This window comes from Maylandia zebra, linkage group LG15, assembly GCF_041146795.1.
Source record: "Maylandia zebra isolate NMK-2024a linkage group LG15, Mzebra_GT3a, whole genome shotgun sequence".
Lineage (NCBI taxonomy): Eukaryota > Metazoa > Chordata > Actinopteri > Cichliformes > Cichlidae > Maylandia > Maylandia zebra.
Genome location: NC_135181.1, coordinates 4146910 through 4168213, shown reverse-complemented (window position 1 = coordinate 4168213; position 21304 = coordinate 4146910). Strand labels below are relative to the sequence as shown.

Sequence of the window (21304 nt, the reverse complement as noted above, 5' to 3'; positions counted from 1 at the left end):
GTGTGTGTGTGTGTGTGTGTGTGTGTGTGTGTGTGAGGTGGTGGAAAGTCATCAACCGTTTCAGCTGCAGTCGCAAACTAATTCCAGCTTCCTGCTTTTCCATTGGGTGAGTGTAGCTATATTCACCTTACAGAAAGTAGCAGTCTCAGAACTGGTGTGTGTGTGTGTGTAATTTTATTTTAGACTGTGTGAATTTTGTAAGCTGTGCAAACGGCATATTAAAAGCCAAAGATGTGGAACCAAACACTGAGCAGGTGGTTCGGGCTAGGTGGAAGAACTGGTGGAAACATTATTAGCTCCTGATCTGACTCAGTGACCGTCTCAATTCTGGTTGCCCATTCCACATTTAAAGAAAATGTTCTGACGCAGCAGAAAGAGTTGGTCCCTAAAAGTACCACAGGCACCCAATCGATGACATGAAATGATCAGTATTCTGATGTTTGTGCGTACTACAACATCACAATTTAACAGAGCAATTCCAGACCAACCAAAAGGGAGAATAAGTGATGGTACGGTCACACTAGGAATGGTTGGAGACGGTGCGTTCAATCAACTTTTGGTCTCATTACCTGTGAAATGGTTTCTTTGAAGATAGGGACCGGGTCTGCAGTCAGCTGCCATCTTCAAAGTGACTTTGGTTGGTTGTTAGTTTGCGATTGAATGGGGTCAAATTAGCAATTGAATGAAATCAGTTTGTGATAATACAGAGATTAACTCGGTTACATTTGTAAAAATTTCTAATTTGTTCCTTTACATGCACAAAAATTCACAATTTTCCCCAAAAACACAAATTTAGATTATTACTTGATTCAGTGCCTAGCATGAACCTCATAGCTGTAAAACAGAAATGTAGAAATTCCTCCACAAATAGTTATTTAGTTGCTGCAGACGGTGATCTGACTGCAGATCAAATACTATGTTTAAATCAGGATGTAATAAGAATAGATTCCTATTACCAGAGTTAGCAAACAATATACATGTGTCGCTTAAATAGAAGCACAGATCTGTGTTGAACTACTCATTCACATTTTTTTCTCAATAGAGACTGTAACACACTCGGGAAAGTATAAAAGTAACAAGTTGTTCTTCAGAACACATTTCTAACAGCTAGTTTTGCTAAGATAACTCAGGTCATATCAATATCATAATAAAATAATATTAATTCAAGGGAAAAGTCAGCTTGAGCATTTTTTAAATCTAGAACACAAGCAGGGAAAAACAAAGGGAATGAAAAAATAACAGCTCTAATGTTTTCTACATTGTAGATTGATGACTTTGACACTTAAACTGAAAAAGCAAAGCCAGGAGTTTAAAATGGGATTCAGGAGGTGTGGTGGTGCAGCGTGGGGAAAAGAGTGAGTCAAAAATAAGTCACAATACTTTCTACTGTGAGAGAAAGTGGTCTTTGCGTACAGGCTGCAATCAGCTGACCTTTGGGGGTGCTTTCTGTGGCTTTAGCCAACTAAATGTAATAATATAAAAGCATGTTACATAGGCTTTCATGGCTAATCTCCAGCCCCTTGACACTAGAAAGCTGGTACAAAGGTGGAAATCAGTGAGGAAATCTAATCGGCATCATCAGCTTAAACTTAATTTGATGTCTGCTACCCTTGATGTAACCTAACACTGACCATGAACACCACAGCCACTCTGCACCAAACCAACAGCTCTGCAAACTAACCAGTGTAGCCGCCACTAAATCTCCAGTTTATGAAATGTCACTGAGCACACTTTACCTTTAAAAAGACTCCTTCCTCTCCTGTCCTGTCTTTGCCACACCTTTCATTATCTCTGAGTGAAGTTATCTTTCTTTTCTCTCCCTGAGAAATGCAGCAGCTGCACCTTTAGCTAGCAAACACACTGTGTGACTAACTGCACACAGACAGTTTGTGTGTTTGTTGATATTTGTTGAGCTGTTAGAATTGTTGCATTTGAAATTACTCGTTACTCCCTTTACGATCACGCCTGTTCTGTTGTGCATGCTAGATGCTGAAGTACTGCAACCGCAATTTAGCCTTAAATGATGCAAAATTCAGTAGCAAAGTTATTTGCCTGTTGCAAAGAGACGCACCTCAGACGGATTGGGCTCATCGGCACAGACAGACTGTCCGTTTTTATGAATTAGATGGTAGTTATTTGCAAACCTTCACCAATCTGTCTGAGAGTGACTGCAGTCAGTCTCAGTTGTGATTGTTTGGAGACTGGTCGCCTAGTGGGAGGCAACCAATCACACACAAGTTCAGGGTGTTGCACCTCTGGGCAAACCAGCTGGTCTTTGCAACTACTTGCAATTGGTTGCTGAATGTGAAAAAAATTTAGTGCTGTTACCGGGCTATTTTTAATCTACTGTGACTCATCCACGAGATAATCACTTTGCCTCAAGTAGCTTTTTTTTTTCTTTTTTAATTCATTTTACAATACTTAATGCAGATCATTTGACCCACATTTTATGACAATGCGCAGTGGGAAGTTTAAAAAAAAAGAAAGAAGTGGGCTGGGTGAGTGAGACGCTTCATGTGCCTCTGTAGTAATGCAGAGCTCTTTGTGGTCAGCTAATTAAAATTAAATTATGTGAACTGATTGCAGCAGAGATTGTGCTTCGGTTCGGTCTGTTGTCAGCACTGTCAGCAGGGCAGGAAGAATGCAGCTTTGTTTCTGATCTTACTCTGTGGGGAGTTTCAGTCTCTGAATATTGTTCTTATAGGATATAATATGGGTTTCAGTTTGGTCCAGTGATCATTTACAGAAAATTCTTTACCAAAACAAAAAAGAGAAATTTTAGTTTAGCCTTTTTTTTTTCAGTTTACATTTCTATTTTATAGCAAACAGTAGAGCAATCTGCTCACATTCGCCAGCACAACAGCTTGTTGTAGTAACCGTGAAAAGCTGAAGGACTGTTTAACCGAGGCAGAAGGAAGTGGAAGGGTGAGAGGCAGGATGCTGCTCAGGAAAGACGCTGTCAATATGTTCCACTTGTCTTAATGAACATTTTTTTAAAATTTTATTTTAATTTCGTCTTCACGAGGAAGCAGCCCAGTCTTTTGTTATTAAAGCTGTACACCCTCTAAGTGTTTTAACTGCCCGTTTTATTTATTTTTTGAATAAAATGCCGAAGTTTACGGTACCCATTACCTACAGAGCAGTGCGACCATAAACGACAGCTCGTAGCGAGGTGATAGTAAACAAGTACACAAGTGTAAAGAGCAAATATAATGTACAGCTTCTAAAAAACGATGACTTGTTACTGTGTTGCGTTTCACCTCTGAGTTAGTCACATAACCAGCCTCTCTCTGTAGTTTGTGCACACGTTGAAACTGTTACCAGGTTTGGGGTGTTGAATTTCAGAGCTCACATATTTTAGCTCCTTACACCGATAGGCCATTTTATCCAGGAAGTGCTGCTGCAGATGCACATTACTCATTTTATTGTCACTTCTACAAATTGTTTCGGGCTTAGGTTTAGCCGAGACAATGGAATTTGTTAAACATTTATTAGGCCTGTGATTATTAGTGAAAGGTCGCTCCATCTACCTGTATATTTCACCCTCCTGAATCAATGTACACTTTGACAGTTGTCCAGTTGTACATAAATGCTAATCAATGCTATATGTCATTGGGTAGTGTTATAGGTTGGTTGGGAACTTCCATTTAGCTCATACATTTGTCTCCATTTGTTCTTCCATTAATCTCCCTTTACTGTAACCCATCCAGCTACTGGCTAGCCAAAGCAGATGAGATGCCCCATTACTTATTTAGCACCACTTTAAAGGGGACCCAAGTCAATTGAGAAGCCGCTCTCGTTTACGGTAACAACATTTGCCAAGCAGACTCAAACATAGCAGGAAAAAAGATGGGATTGAACGAGATGGAATCAAGTCAATAAAAAAACATGGTGGACGATGTGCCCTGCGGTCAGATAGTTGAGTGAAGGTCAACATGCCGGGACATTCTGTAATCTGGTGGCTCTCTGGACGGTGACAGGCAGATAGTGGTGGGAAAGTATCAATATCGCCCTTAAGCGATATAACCAGAAAAAGAGAGTGATAGTTCTTCCCCGAGTAATGAAATTTTTTCTGACCCTCTTGTATTATAGTACATCCTTGTTCTGGGGAAGGCAAGTTTTGATGCATTGGGAGCTCATGTGAAAAGACATACGATAAGGGGGGGCGGGGGGTTGTGGGAGAGAGAGGACACGTTCGCCTGAGCAGCTCCAGCTTTCCTTTGTGTCTGTGTGAGTGTTTGCGGATGGGCCAGCGTGGACACTTTACCCAACCTAATCATGATTCCCTTCTTTTATCTGGGTGCAGACCAACTGTCCAGGTCCATACATCACAGACCCCGCCACCCCTACCTCCCACTGTCTTGTCTTCTCTCTGCCTTCTTCCATGCTATATATTGCCGTGTATCACCCACTGACACTCCGGCAACATATTAAAAAGAGGGATAGTGGCTGCTCCCTGTTATTGCCAGGAAAGTGATTTATCATGGGGCCACATTCCCACCATATTGATTGAAGGACGTGTGTGTTTGTTCCACCTTTTCCCCATCACTCTGGGCTTTCTAATTTTCCTTTTCTGTCATTGCCTGTTCTTCTTCACTTCTTCTCTGTTTCCTCTACTCTTTTTATCTCACCTCACTTCCACTATCTGTGATGTTACCCAACAACTTCATCAGTGCTCTCTCGCTCCCTCTCAACTATAGAGCCATATATAATTAGTTTTACACACTTATGAACGTGTCAGGTTGAAGAGTATTTCTATCAGTTTTGCCCAAACCAAAATGGCTTAGCCCTGAAATTTTACACAGACATCAATAGTCCCAGAGGATGAATGCTAATAAGCTTCACCTAATGGTGTTGGGTGAAATTTGTCCACCACTTTTGGCTTTGAGGTTCCATCCTGCATATTTACTGAGTTTTGTTTTGTTTTTTGGTAATTCTTTAACCAAATGTGACATGTCTGAAACTTAGCTGTATTGTCCTTAGCTCTATTTTATCTTTAATGCTAACAGGGGAAAATTAGCCTGCTATGTTGCTCAGTATTAGCATGTTAGCATGCTGACTTTTAGCTCAAGGTACTATTGACCTAGGGTTGCCAACCGTCCCTTAAAAAACGGAATCGTCCCGTATTTCGAAACAAAAGTACCGTAAATGTCGGGCTATAAGCCGCTACTTTTTGCACAAGCTTTGAACCCTGCGGCTTTTAGTCAGGTGCGGCTTTTCTATGGATTGTCCGTGATTTTTGTCATATCGTAAGACGATTTGTTTTGTGTGTTCCGCTGTTGTACGGCACTACGTTGCCTGGCGGAAGGATCGGGGTTCAAGAGTGGTATGTTAGTCACATGTCCGTCCGCCAGGCAACGTAGTGCCGTACGAAGTAGCGCGAAAAACAAACTTCAAAGTAGCGCTACGCGTTCAGCGGGAGTCGTGGATGATGAGCGGCGATAAACTTGCAAGTTATGCCCAAAAAGCAAGTTATGCCCAACTCCACTGGTGGATTCTGACAGCGTGGAAAAGTGTGAAAACATCCACGATCACCAACGGATTTTGAAGGGCTGGACTGCTGCATGATGGAGAGGAGGACACCGCCACGGCCCTTCTGAGGGTGTTCGACTCTGACACTGACAATGAGGATTTCTTTGGTTTTGAAAGTGACAACGAAGGAGAGAAGAAGAGTGGATGACGAAGCCATCATGAGCCTGTTTGTATCCGACACTGGAGAAGAGGACTTTGGTGGTTTTAGTGCGTAGGAAGAAGAGAAAGATGGTGGTGAATGACTGACTTTTCTTCTTGTTAAAGCTGTGTCACTGCACCTGAGCCTAAAAGGTAGGCCGAATCTATTGTTCTGGTGTGCTGTAGGTTATTGTTATGTACTACATGTGCAAATATGTACCCATAACTTGTTTTTCAAAATATTAATAAAAGTGATGTCTCCAAACAGCCATCTCTTTCCTGCCAATTCCCTTTGTGCATATTCTCTTACATATGATAAGTCAACATTGAAACACCTGCGGCTTTTGGTCAGGTGCGGCTAATGTATGTACAAAACAGGATTTTCCCCTGATTTTAGCTTGTGCGGCTAATATTTAGGTGTGCTTTGTAGTCCGGGAAATACGGTACACGTCCCGTATTGAGCTAATAAGGGACGCACTTTGTCCCGTAATACAGTGAGAATCAAAAGTAGTCTATAACTTTTAATGGAATTAACGCTTTGTTGGAAAACATAATTCCCAGCCCCTCTCCTGCTTTGTGACCAATGAGCTGACAGCACACTTATGAAAATTCGAGTATGACAATTCATATTACCGCTTATCTCATTGGTCGAGGAAAGGTCGCTTACGGAGAAAATACAGGAAGACAACAGATGACCACAACAAGAAGCATGGCCAACAGGGAAACAAACGCCGACACTGCGGTGCAAGTCTCGGACGTCAGTACACCTAAAGCTGGACATACACTGGGCGATTTTCAAACTGCACGATTGACTCGCAGGGGTTATAAGTTTGTAGGTCACGATGCAGGGTCTCACACTATACCGCCCGATGCTCTGATGCGACCTGAGTGCTCACACTGTGCCTCCATAAAATGAAGGTTATAACAGAAAATCTGTCGCTCGCTCTCCCTCTCTCTTTCACTCACACAGACACGCACACCACCATCAACTTTGCTAAATTTCTAATGAAAAACATTAATCAGGCAGCTGTGATTGAGCAGCAGAGTAAATCCAACTATTTTCACGGTTGTTGTGGTCGTGATAATTTTGTGATGCCACATCGAAAAGGCTCGGATGAGCTTTCCAAAGTTCTACAAGTTGTGCCTCCATCGCCTGTGTCCAGATCACACGCTGCACAGCCGTGCTGCACCGTCTTTTTCACCGGCGGTTACGTGTTTGCGCGTGAGCAGTGTGAGCAGCTGTGGTGACACCCTCACGAGCGATTGATGATCGGGAGCTGCTCGAGGTGTTAATCGCTTCTCGTTACCCCACGTATACTACACGATGCACGATGAAGGCCAAAATTGGGCCGATCACCAAATCGGTCGCATGACTCAAAAATCGGCTCAAAATGGGCCAAAAATTGCACAGTGTGAGCCCAGCATTAGAGCAGCAATGTTTGTTCCCCTCAGAGAAAGAAAAATAGGCTGTAAAAGTACAGGGAGGAATGGGAAAAGGAAAACACCTGGGTGGAAAAGTGCAGATAACACCTTTAAAGCGCACTGCACTGTGTGCCGGCGCACTTTTTCCATAGGCATGCTTCTAATGGTGGGCACATGAAGAACATGAGGGGCGTGAAAGCTCGGGGAACCCTTAACCAATTTCTTGTCCACCAGGCCACGGCAGAAGCAGATATGGTATGTAAACATTGGTTTGTTTTTTTTTAAACCCTCTGGTTAAGGTTAATATGGGCATGTGCAGTGAATATCAGCGCTATGTGGCCAGAAGTGTGATAATATAATTTATTTTGTGTAATAAACAACTGCAAGGATAGATGATTACAACAAATAGATGACTAATACATAAAAGTAATACATAGATGAATAATGATGATGAGTTATGATGCGTAATCATGGGAACAAGTGGGTTTACAAACAGGAGCAGCTGATTAGCATTAGAAAAGCTGAAATAATAGCTCAACTGAAGCCAATTGTACTAAATGCACTAAATGTGCACTGTTACAAGAATGTTTTTGTTCTATTGTTTTCTATTAATTTATATAATTTTAAGTTAAGCAGGACAGAGTTCTTTTAAAGAAAGATTTACTTATATTCTCAAAAGTTAAGCATGACAGGCTTCTGTTTAAGAAAGAGACCTGTTTTATGTGTTAATGTTGTCATTTTGAGCTAAAAATAAATGGCTAAATGATCATTTGTTTCCCATATGGTCATATCACAAAGAATATGCATCTGCTTAAATCAAATTCAAGTCAAATGGTTAAAAAATAATTTCACACACAAAAAAAAGAGCTACCACACTTTGCCCGGCCCTGGCCACGAGGTGTCCCTTATTTATTTTTCAGGGAGTTGGCAACCCTATATTGACCTTAGTGTTAGCTCACAACACTGCTAGCATATCGTATTGTGTACAACTCGTGACAGAGGAGTTGATTTTATTTATTTTGTGGTTCAGGAAGTAAAGTTTGCCTATGAAATGAAGTGGTTGGTTTGATCCCTGGCTCCACCATCATATATATATATGTCGAAGTATCTCTGATAATGAAGCCTGAGTTGCCCCCAAAACATCCATGAGAGTGCAAGTGTGTATGAATGTTAAGTTAAAAGTAAGAAAACACTGAATGCATTTAATGCACTGAATTGCGTAGAAAAGCACTATAAATGTAGCGGCCCATTTTATCAAACTATTTGTGAGATCTTAGGATTTAATACACATAAAATACGTGCCATTTTTTGGACTTATCTACTCTTAATGCAGTCGTTCACACTAACCACATAATTTTGCAGCATTTATTTATTTTTGGATCAAGCGTTCGTGATACAGCTTCAAATCCTGGATCAAACCACGAAATTCCACCTAGAACCACTATTCTCCTCCTTTTTCAATCTTTAAGTCAAAACAGCATCAGACAAAAGCAGTGCTTCATCTTTTTGCTTAAAAAGTTGCTGTGTTGATTAATTCTTATAAAAACCTTTCCAATTAAATTTTGCCCAATTATTAGTCTGTGAAAAGTTTTGTTTTCATCAAGTTTAATTGAAGTTGAGCTTGTCTCTCAGCTGACCATTCGCCCCTCTCTCTCTGTCATCTTTTTTGGGCTTGTCGAGCCAAAGGAAAACGTTCATGAATGTAATCTCAGTCGAAGTACGTTACAGAGTTTCCATTCCCCAAAGCAAAGGCTCCTCACTAAATCCGGGCATTGTTTGACTTCCATCCAACCTCTGCTGTCAGTGTGACACGGGTATAAAACTGTACAGCGATAGAACACATTCCCCAAGTCCCTTCCTTTCCTACAGTATACGTTCTCTTTATCTTTGCCTCACTTCCTTTTTTTCATCATGGTCATTTCAGTGGCCTCTCTGTTTGTTCATTCCACTTGCCTAGGCTGTCTCCCAGGCCATTAATCTACACCGCTTCAACCGCTCCTCTGGGCCAGACCAGGCTGTGGCGCCACTCACCATGTGCTCTGAAAGGCTACTGTGTTCATACAGATACGAAACGAGAGACAGAGAATGGCTTTTAGAGAGAGCACCTAGAGACATGAGATAAGTGGAGAGAAAGGGAAACATACGAGCAGCAAAGAAGATACTTGCCTCTTTTTCACTTTTCATGTCATCTAAGACAGAAGTGAAAAAATCATGTATTTGAGACCAGAGATGATGTTGCCTCGAACAACTGCACTGAGATTACCGTTGGGTCTGCCCTTTGGAAAAGGTTGAGATTTGAGGAGATTAATATGCCGTTGGATAACGCGGGGTGGTGGTGGGGAGGGATTTGTTGCTCGCCTGGAGCCGGTCTGGACAGGCAGCGGCCGTCAGCGGTGATGAGGGAGTCGAGCAGATGGCCCGGCTTAATCAGAGAGTGCTGTCTTGAGTGTACATTTGCGTATACCTGGGTTTCAGATGATGCGTGTGTGACTTATAGTGAGAGAAGTTTTGTGCTCGTCTTGCATTCATAAGTCTATCTGCACTGATACGTGTGTCTGCGTTTAATAGGTAAGAGCAACGAAGACATGAAACACACTTGGCGGTAAATACTGCTAGCCTTGATTTCTCTGTCATTAATCATCATAGAAAGTATTGGAGCTGACTGGGTTGGGAATTTGTTGCTCAGCACATCTGAACTCTGTTTTGCTTCAGCTTTAATGTAATTGACTCTCTAAGAAGGAAACATCAGCCTTTGATTTATTAGATATTCCCCCGTACGCTTACATTTGGACTTGAATCTATAAAAGGCCCCGTTTATGCTGCTAAATAAACAGAAAAACTCAATAATCTAAACCTGTCTCCGAACATTAATCTTTGCATGCGTTCACATTTTCAGCAAACTGGGTCCATCCGCTTTCGATGCCATTACTGCAATTAGACAAATTAGCATGCAATTACATGCGCTCCGAAAACACTGCTGTTTCATTTCACTCTTTTTGTGGGTTTTTCCAGAGTGAAGTTTGACTGAGGCCATGTCCAAACTAATATGTTTTCATTTTAAAACTTATTTAAAATCCATTTATTTATTTATTTGAGAACTCTGGAGTTGCATTTTGATTTGAACTGGCAGAAAAAGAGACTTTTTTTGGAAATGGTGTTGCAGGCACCCTCATTCGACTGCTAATTGAGTCTGTCATGCAATGGGGCGGTGTGGTGGTGCGGTGGTTAGCACTGTTGCCTCATAGCAAGAAGGTCCTGGGTTTGAATCCACAGTTTGCATGCTGTCCTCCACCAGTTCAAAGATACAGAGTTTGGTTCACTAGTGATTCTAATTTGTGCCCTGCTTTGAGCTCCAGCACAACCATTACAATTGGATAAGTGGATGAAAATCTCCATGGCTTTCATGTGACAAAAGTCTAGTCATTTATTAAAGGGAACAAGGAATTTGCAGGTGCCTCTGACCCTTATCTGTATTAGCAGTTGTCATGGAGTTGAATATTGGGCACTAGGGTTGGGCGATTGGACGAATATATTGACTTTCGATGATAAGCTGAGCCCCTCGGCGATCGTTTTTACACGGGCGATTTATTTATTTGTTTGCCCATGAGTTTGCTAATAATGACGGAGCTAATAGAAGCAGTCAGCTGAAAGAAACTAGCACTGTTTTAACAGCACCCTCTTTCTTCTGCGAGCAAATGCCCCCTCCTCAGAGTGCGCCCAAATGCCTGTTGGTGGAGCTGCAGAAGCTGCTGATAGTCGCATACTCAGTCGGATGGTGGACATGTACATGCTCATGCAAGTTAGCTGTGTTTAACTACTTTGCTTGCAGTATATGTCTGCACAAGCGGCACACCGCCTTGGTTACATCCTCAGGTTTACCAGTTTCATCTGGTTTAAAGCCAGAAAGATCACAAATTGGTGACTTTTTTAGTGCTGCCAGCTTTAACGTGCCGTCATCACGACTAACGCGATTAATAATGAACCCATCTGGAGTCAAAATCCCTAAAATGTTAATGCGTTAATGCTGATGGCCTTAATTTTTGGGGGAAAGTTCGTCCATGTTTGGACTTCTTCTGTGTTGTAAACACGCAAATCAGTCCGTGCATGATTACATTGCTCCGCCCATCAAAAAGTCTGCGCATGGGTGAATATATCTCCCATCATTGATTATTGGACTGACGATTGTCGGTTGGAAAATTTTTACATATCGCCCAACCCTGTTAGACACACATATTGGATCCCGACTGTCCATGAATGGTGTTCTGAATCAGTGATTGATATATATATATATGGAGCCTCAGTGTCTGCTTCTCCACTTCTGAACAGTACACCACGTTCTCACCAGGGAGCTGGATGGTACAACCACATTGTTAATGTCATCTAGGGTGGAAAGCAAGCCAGCATAACAGCAGAGCATCAATCAGCCAAAGAACCTGGGCTCGAATTCCTGGAAATCACCAAAAAGAGAAAAAACAAAATGACTACAGTTCAGCAGGGACGGGTCCAAGTAAGGACGGAATTCAGTGTTCGGTGTAATTTGGGAAGTTGTAGAACAGTATGTCACGTTCAGTGGCTCATGGACAGCATTTGTTGGAGGCAGTGTTAGTTATTCATTTTCCTCTTTCCGCAGACAGTCTGTGGATTCAACCCAGTGGGTTTCCCTGTCATAAACAAGCTTTCTTTACCACTGTCCGTGCCATCAGGGACTAAAGTTTTAAGAAGGAAAATGGTGGCTGTGTAAGATGTCATTTCCTGCTCGTTGCCTCTAGAAAAGAGGCTTAACGAGAACAATTTAACGAAGGCTTTTTAATAAATTTCCTCTAAGGAAAAGTACGTTCTGGTGGCATTTGTTGGATTATTTACAGTAACGTGTAGTAACTGACATGCACAGCGACAGTATTAATCTTTTTATTTCTTTATGATTTGCTCTTCAGCGTCTAGATGCTCTGCGTTTACGGGATCAACCACCTGGAGGGGGTCACTGGAACACAACTTGCTCAAGGAAACGCCGCTTGTGCACGAGGAGGATCAAAGCCGAGGCCCTCCACTCTGAGGATGACCTCGGTTACCGCTTAGCCACGCAAAAGTCAATAACGCGCGCTCGTGTAAGCGATGGGAAGAGCGAAATATGGAGCCATTGATGCTTCACGGCGGGGTCAAGATAGTATCCAGCCCCGAAGCATCTGTATGGTAATGATGGGAAGAGTAAAATCGAAAACGCGAGGCGTCGCCATGGTGACAGAGGTGATGTCATGATCCCAGCTGCCGGCAAACTCTCTGTAGCTGAGGGTGCAGCCGCATATCCGCGGGGCCAGTCGGCTTACAAACTACTCCATTGTAAATCATTGTCACAGGAGCCACTCCTCTCGCTCTCCTCCACATTGTCTCCTATCTCTTGCTCTCGTTTAATTCTCTTGGCCTCTTTTTTCACTCTCTTATTGCTGGCCTGTCTCTCTTATTGATGTCTATATCTCTTGATCTCCCCTCCTTGGCCGTGCACTCTAAGCTGGTGGTGTTGAAAGAGATGGATGCTCACTGCCCTCAGTAATCTCCGCAGCAGCCATTTAGATAATTAAGTCACTGTTCCTTCACTTGGCTCTCCATGTCCCGCTTCCAAAGCTGACCTACACACTCGCACACACAGACACACAAAATCACACGCATGTTACAGTAGCTCCAGTAATGCCGCAGCCTAAAGACCCGCGCGTGTGTTTATGTGTGTAAATGCGCGTGTAGCCGTGTGCGGCGTCAGCCGGGAGAGCTGTTTGTTTTGATGGCGTTGTTGGTTTTTGTTTAGAGAACAGAGAAACACGCGAAAAGGATGCGACGGGGAGAGAGAACAGGCGACAGCTGCCACGGGCCACAGAGGATACACCCGGAACGCGCACACAAATACAAACACAGCGCGTGATTGGCGTCTGGAAATTCACCGCTCACGCACCAAGTAGAAAAAACAAAACCGAAAAAACAGCACGTAGGAAGGAAGCGTGCACGCTTGCCTCGGGGTTTTTCTCCAGCTCCGTGTCTTGCTGTTGTGATAATGTGGCGTTTTGTTGAAAGTCGGTGTTTTAATTAACTGAGCGCCGGCGCGCAGTGGTGGAGGTAGCAGTTTTCTCTCTGTTTGGGCTAATCATCACGCCCGGGCCGCCGACAGTCATACACCGTCGGGGTGTTTCTAACTCAAGTCGGCTGCACTATTTCCGCGGTCGTGCACGCTTTCGGAAAGAGGAGCGACTCTCGTGCTGTTTTCATCATGCACAAGCAAAAAACACACCCCCTGTACTCAGACCTCAGCAAACAAGCAGCTTAGAAAACCTTGCATCACACAAAACACACACATGCATTGCACACGCACTCATGCAGCTCCCCCTCTATTTTTTTTTCTTTCCACGTCGCTAGAAACTTTTACTTATTAATGCTCTGCTAAAAGAATTGTGCTGATGCACACGGAGAGGGTAATTTGCTGTCAGTGGTGTCGGCATATGCAATATTTCTTAATCTCAAGAAAAAATAACCCTTGGCCCCCACTTCCTTTTTATTTCTCTTCCTTTTTATTTCTCTTCAGGTGCCTAATGCACCTGATCCCAATTTTTTTTTTATCCGCCTTGAATGATTTGGCCTTTGCTTGCATGCTTTATCAAACAGGAGATGATCAGAAAGTGTCTGTCTCAGACAAAATGAGGCAGTGTGTGCATGTCACCCACCAGTATTTCATCCATCAAGGTGTCAGATTAATATACAAAGTGCCATCTCTCACTATCGTCTCTGAACCTGCGTGGAAATCCTAATAGGCAGATGAGATAAGGAAATGTGAGGTGCTGGATTCAGATTAGTTCCCGGTCTTGCTCGGAGTGACTGGTGATTACCTCGTGGTTTGGGTTTATTTTCCTGCCAAAGACTGTAGCGGCAGCTGTTTAAGTAACACCCGGCCTATATGCCTCTAATTTGCTCAAACCGAAGCTATTTTTGGTTTCTATGATGCTTAAGCTGGTGGGTTCTGTTATGAGAAGCCCTGCAATTTTTTTTTTCTTTTTTATGATGTGCTGCTGCCTGTGTGGTGTCTCTGGATTCCACTCAGACCACTAATGAGGTGTGCGAACAGTAGCAAAGTACTAATTCCCCTCAAACCACTGGGATTAATTCAACCTACTAATGCTAAGAATCAATCCCAACAATAGGCTTGTAGGTTTCCACTGTAGCTACATTTGTCTTTTCCTCTCATTTCTAAAGATGGCCCTTTCCTCACCTCTCTCTACATCCCCCCATAACTCACCTCCACACTTACAATGTTCAAGCACATGAAATACACACTCAACCTAATTGTTCCTTTCCTGTGTTTGCCTTTCCTCTGGGTTCTGCTCTGTTGTTCCAGCGGGTTTTTTTCCACCTCTTCTCCTGGAACATCAATTAGATTTTCTCCTGTTCGCGTCCTTAAGAAGGAAAGCTAAAAATACCCAGGAAGCCCTCTTTCTTTCCCGGCAATTCAGTTTGCTTCATCAAGGTGGGAAAAAAGACAAAAAAATGCTGGAAAGAAAAATTCTCTCCCACCAAGAACGTATTAACTCTCTCCCATCCAATTTAGGTTCTAGCACATTGCCTAATTAATAAGGCTTGTGCGGGAATGCTTTTATAGGCAGGTGTGTGTGTAATGGCAGCGAAACATCCAATTTAAGACAGCGCTGTATCTTCATCATCAGGCGTGACTCATCATCTGGGACGGACTCTAGCTGTGAAGGAGAATTTTAAAGGCCCGAGACTCTGGCTCGCTGCGCTTCGGGCTATTCCTGTACCAACAGTCTCTCCCATTATTTAAATATCAGGGCGAATACCTCCGTCGTCCTGGAGGGACTGTCAGCACATTTCTGCTTGCTGTGTATGCGGCGTGTGTGTGCACCTGCGGTAGTTACTCTATACTCGGTGCATGTCTCCCACAGGGCCGCTCATTTACAGCAATATCTTGTCCTCATAAAGTTACAGCATGCCATCTATCCCCAGCCCTCGTTTGTACCATCCAGCCTCGCTGATGGACGGGCCGATCATTAGCGCAGCCTCGTGAGTCTAGCACGTGGCTGTTTGTGCGCGAACGCGGTGAAAGCTGGGCTGTCACTGGGTCAATAGAAATAAACACTACTACAGATTGGAAACGGAGCCCTCACTCTTGGGGAGTATCTGTAGCAGGAGGAACTGCTGGGTGGTATTAAACACAGGGCAGAATGTGCTAGCAAAGCAAACATCACACCCCAGAACAGACGTATGACACACCACCCGCCCCACTCCACCCTGATCTCCATCCTTAACACCCTTCTCTCTATTTCAGGCTGCGTGTCGCGCTCGCACACACTCACAAGCGCACGCACGCTTTACTGCTGTTATATCTCGTTTGCTCTCTCTCTCGCACACTGTCTGGCTGTCTCTCCGTCGTCGCTGCGTTCTGTCCATCTGTTACGCTGCCTCTTTCCTCACGTCTATCTGTGGCTCCCCGCTCATTCCCACATGGCTTTGTTAACGCGGTTCTGTCACGCGCACCCCAACATGCTGTGTGCCGCCTCGGAGTGACAGATGCTGCTCTAAAGGGTGTGTGTCTCACATTCCCAACCTGCCAGACAACTTTTTTTTTTTTTTTTGTTTCCCCCCCCAAACCGTTGCTGCTTAAGAATCTAAAGTTGTCGTAAACTCCTCGTTTCGCAGGGGAATCTAATCTGATCTCTGTATCTGTACATGTGGAGCTGGCTGAAATTTGGGTTCTGATTCATCAATATTTCTTTTATTGCCTCTTTTTTTGCGGGGGGAAAAGTAGCGCCCAGCCACCAACACACTGCAGCTGACAGCCTTACACTCAACGATGTGACAACACAACGGAGAATCCGAGTCAGTCAGCTCATTAGGCTCGATTCCTGACATAGTAATTGTGTTACTTTCTCGAGTCCCTTTGCTCTCGCTGGAAACCAAAGCATTTTTGTTGCTATTTGGGCTTCCAGACGATTAGTAATTGTACTAATTTTTGTTTTTTTCTCATCTTACAGAAGAGATCATGAGCTGTTTTTAGTCAGAAAACAGCATTTGGCGTGGGAAACTGATACCCTCAGGTTAGATTATTAACATGCTGGCAGGATTGCAGGAGCTGAAGAGCCTCATTAATTGCTGTAGGGTATGACTGAAGTGCTGTCATTATATCTTATGAACTTTAAAAAATAAAAGCCCTTAGATTGACTTTAAACACGTGAGCCTCACAGCGAAGGTTATCAGCCCTCCTCTTGAATCGGCGTCACCTCGTCCAGAGTTTGACAGTGACTTCATTGGATGTGAAAGAAAATGGGCAAATCTTCATTGGCACCATCTCCCCAGAGCGGAGCGGTGCAGAGCCGAGTGTCATTGGAGATGTGATGCATTCAAGTGTTTATCTGGTCTGGCAGAGTCCACAGGTGTGTTGGGTGTTGGTTTCCACGAGGACCTCTGAGAGCGACATTTCCTTTATCGCCTTCTCGTACTTAACCTAAAAAAAAAAGGACAAAACACACACAGAGCACGCACTCTCTCAACGTGGGCTCGCACGCACATGCAGACTTTCAAGCAGTGGCAGAAACGTAGCCGTGGAGGGAATTTAAGTCTCTGTAATTAGTAGCTTAAATCCTTCTGTTCACCGAGGACCATAAATGTAGTGGGATTTGTCTCGGTGACACTCGTTCTGCGGGGATCTGTTGCCAGCCTCCAGTTCCACAGTACATACTGACATGCATAGTGCCAGGATGACAGGAATTCACTTAGAGGATTGTGCAGATATTGAAATGTAGAGCCAAGAATCTGAAAATGCCACTTGGGTGAGTGATAGAATGGGAAGCATGGTAATGTGAGAGTCTCCTCTAGAAAACAACAGAAGCGTTTGTCGTGTGTATGAGGCGCTCGATGATGCTAAGCTGGATGTTTGCGTTCGCTATCTAAAGTAAGAAAGGAAATGTGGAGCACGCAGACCTCTGATTAGGAGCCGTGATGTTATATGAGACATGAGAAAATAGCAGCTTTGCATACTGTTTATACAAAACGGAGCTAACCCTTTAATTGTTCTGCACTTGTTCTGTTGTGCAGAAGCCCCCTCATGAGCAATGCTGTCAGTCATGAAGAACTGCATTTGTTTCATAGTGACTAATTCTTTTCTGTATCTCGAGTTCTACATTTAACCTTTTCTAATTAATCAGCTCGCAGGCGCTGTTGCTTCATTGTGTTTTTCATTCTCTTGTGCCTTTACACAGACATATTAGCGTTATATTGAGTATTTTCAGTCATTTTAACATCAAAATGCACATGCAAAAAATCACATTAGTACAGCTGTTTATAACATGGTTTTAAATTTGTTTGAATTGTATTTATATCAAAACATTAATTATAACACTGCCTGGGATTGGACTGCAAGGACCGCTGACTGCCGCTTCTACAATGCACCAAACCTTACAGCCCCTCTTGTAGCTCTTTCAGGCTAGCTCCAACCAGGCCCCTGCCCCAGGGCCCGTCAGCCCTGCCCTGGGTACGGTTGTGTCTCTTGAGTTTTTATTTCCTCATAAGGGTTTTCTGTGTAGAGCTACTCTATATCAAAAGGAGCCAATTTAGGTGGTTTGGGCATCTGACTAGCATGGTGGGCATGTTCCCAGGGCAGATCCAGGACAAACTGGAAAGATTACATCTCTGGCCTGGGAATGTCTCTGGAAGAGAGGAAGGAGGTGGTCGGGGTTGGCAAGTTCTGGCAGTCTGTGGTTAGACTGCTGCCTCCACAACAGATCCAGTAAGCAACAGAGGACGGATGGATACTTGAATTAGTACAAATGTTCTTACAGAAGTTATTTTGACTTTGTCATCAATTTGTTTTCACCTTATTTAAAATACGGAATTCAGTGGATAACCTTACATTCTCATCACGTTACTCATTTTTACCCATTTTTTGATTTGACATTCATATGATTTGAAAGCTGTGAAATACTTGAGCTATTTTATGTGTTTAAAACCTTAACCCTTCACCCTGAAGTGCATGTCTTGTTTCCTCAGCCTTGGCTACAAATAACTCAGAAGTGCCAGATCAAAATATTCCATCAGACAAACTATTTTTTGCATTTCTCTTAACAGGACTAATTTTGAAAAACAACATTTTTTTTATTGAAATGGGCACTGGATAATCCCCACAGCGCTCCAGAAGGTATTTGAATAACTTTGTTCATGTTTTGAATTTTAGCCGTTAGCGAGAAATAGAAGACGGCAAAGGAGGCGACTTTGCTTGTTTCATTCCTCTATCCTGTGATGTGTGGTGCTACCCTAGTGAGGTTTGTTCCACAGAGCTTGCTAGTGTGAGCACATGCAAACTTGTTCAATGCCTTTTCTTTAATCAAATGGATTGATTTGTTCTCAAGTGCACCGATGTCCTAAGAGGTTTACCGGGAGACAAAACACACTCTGTTTTCCAGTGAATCACCGTCTAGACTAGATAGCACACTGGATGCACAATAGCATGTCTTCACTTCACATCTGAAACGCGCTGAAATTGTGAAAGCAAATGCACTCTTGCCCTCAATTCTGACTTTTGTGGAGATAATGTCCCTTTTTTTCTGCTTTTTCTTCCACTGTTTTCATGTGGAGGAATTTTTCTAACTGCCCTCTTATTTCTTTGCTGAGGTGTGGAGCTCGGGAGATAAGAGAATATTACCTGGCTCTAACTCTGCCATTGTTCCACTGGCCTAGAATCTTGTTAGTCTCTCTGTACATATTTTTAGAGATAATTCGAGCTTATTCTATTGGAAAATTTGAGGTTATTAAAAGGGGTTACTATGGAGAAGGAGTAAGGTTATTGCAGAGAGAGTGAGAAGAGAGCGTGAGAGAGTTGTCCCGAAGCGTTCGGTTGCTCCGTCTGACTCTGTCGCCACGGATCAGCTTGCTGTGTTTGCACAGAGTAGACCTTGTATTAGAGAGGGGAATGAAATGAACTGAGGATTGAGAGAGGTGGGTGTATATATAACATAAGAAAATACAGACGATAAAAACACAAAGGAAGAAAGAGAGAATTGTAGTGGATAAATAAATGGATGGTCACAGCAGCTAAAGTTACAGTAGGGCAGGTGCTCCCACCGCAGGCTGCTTGGTGTATCGCTTCCATCAAAGCTTTGTAGAGAACCTTTCATTTGCAGCTTCCTCGTAGACTCTTATACTGCACGGCTGGGCTTAAACACATTCAGTTGTAGTATATGCTTCTTTTGTACACTAGTGCGCACACACAGAGATACTCACAGAGAAGCCGGCATTTCAAGGCGTTCCCTCCTCTGTGAGGCTAAGAAGCAGCATGACAGACCCCAGCGTGCAGAATACAGACTTATCATCCGCTGTCATTCTCTCCTTGCAGACCAGGGGATTTTGCATGGGGCTCGCTGAACCTGGTGTGAGCTTGTTATATATTTATTTCATCTGTTATCAAGGGCTTTGAGAAGCATAACGTGCCTTTGGTGAGGTTGAGTACAATGCACTAGAAACCCATCAGTGATGGATTTCACTGCTCAGATCCCGTACCACTTTGATTTATGACATAATAGAAGAGTGATACGCTGCTCCTGCTGCACAATAGCGCCGTGCTCCATTCTTATGTAATTCCAGCTTGCTGTCACCTCTTAGCCTATCGCAGCTAGGGATGGGTATTGTTTAGGTTTTTATCCGAGACCAGTACCAAACCGGTACTTTTGAAACTGTGCCGGTGCTTAAACGGTGCTCGAACTGGTGCTTAAAGAATGTAGAACACAAACTTTGTCCAAAAACCTCTTATGTTTAGCTGTTTTTTTGTAAAAAGATAACAATGTTAGCCTTTTCTGCAGCTATAGGGCATATATGGCATCACTCTTGGCTGGAAGCAGTGCTTAAACAATGGAAAAAACACAAACTTTGTCCAAAAACCTCTCATGTTTAGCTGTTTTCCACTTTTCCTTTGGTCATTTTAGCCTTTTTGGCCAGGGTGAAGGGAGTATCTGGCATCAAACAAGAAGACAGCCGCATGTAACTATGACGGTGTTTGCTAGTTCACCTTACATGCATTAATGTAATAACGTGGTTAGCCTACTCAACGTAAATTACACACGAACAACATTAAGCGACTCACGCAGAGAAGAACGGCTGCTGCTGCATCATCATCCGTCATCATTTCTGCTACATTGGCAGGACTAGGGGCCAGGACTCTCCTCTTTGGGTTTTTGGGGGATGCTGCTAACTCCGGGTCTGATAACAGGCAACCCACGCACAGTAGATGTGCACGGTGTGAGGTCTCGCAGCAAGCTATCAAATACGGTGCATTTCTCGGCTTTTAAAGAAACGCTATGCGTCGCCAGGTGTTTCATCAGATTCGAGGAGTTACCTCCTTTGCACAGTATCAGCTTAAAGCACTTGTTGCAGGCTGCTGAGTTTGCATCTTTTGCTGTGGAGTATAGCCAGACTTTAGACAGCTTCGCTTTGGGCGTTTTTTTAATCTGTAGCTCTGCTCTAAAAGAACGTACGTGGGCCCGCTTACTATGCTCGCAAAGGTAAAATGATTGGCTGGAATCCAAAGTGTATGACATCTCAGGAAACAAAAAAGCACCGAAATGTGCGCTGCTTTTCGGTCTGGTTACTACCGTTTATGTCACCGGATACCGGCACCCATCCCTAATCGCAGCCTGCTGTGCTTGAAAAAGGGAGAACCCTCCAATGCACTTCAAGGGCAATCTGATTGAATTAACCAGCCATTAGATGTATGAGATGAGCTGTAATTGGGGTGTGGGGGTGACGCGGGTATTTATCTATTTAGATGAATGAGTTTTGACCGCAAGGTCGTGTTACTGCTCACGCTGCCCTCAGGACAACTTGAACTGAGCGTGTACCTGCTTGCGTCTGGCTCAGCCATTTTGTTTGAACCTGTCGTCGCCGTGCCTAGACGCCTCGCGTAACACATTTGGCTCCTTATGGTTTGGCACTGATGGTGTTTTTTATAGAGCTGCTCAGCGGCGCTCATTTCTCTCCCTCTTGTCGCAGCCCTCGTTAATGACTGGGAGAATAGGAATTAGAGGCAACAAATGAACCGCAGTGTATTCGCGTCAGTCAGGTGCGCTGGGAGCAGATGCTGTGAGCATTTACACCTTCATGTCAACATGTTTTCTCCTTAATTTACTGACTGACTGTTTCACTCTGTTCTTTGTTTTTTCCCAGAAACTTTTATTCT

The 21304-nt window shown here is 43.5% G+C and overlaps 1 protein-coding gene across 15 annotated transcripts in view; it reads left to right on the top strand.

The window, feature by feature from the left end:
* klhl29 (kelch like family member 29) overlaps window positions 1-21304 on the top strand; it is a 286208-nt gene that overhangs the window by 83264 nt on the left and 181640 nt on the right. The window lies entirely within an intron of this gene.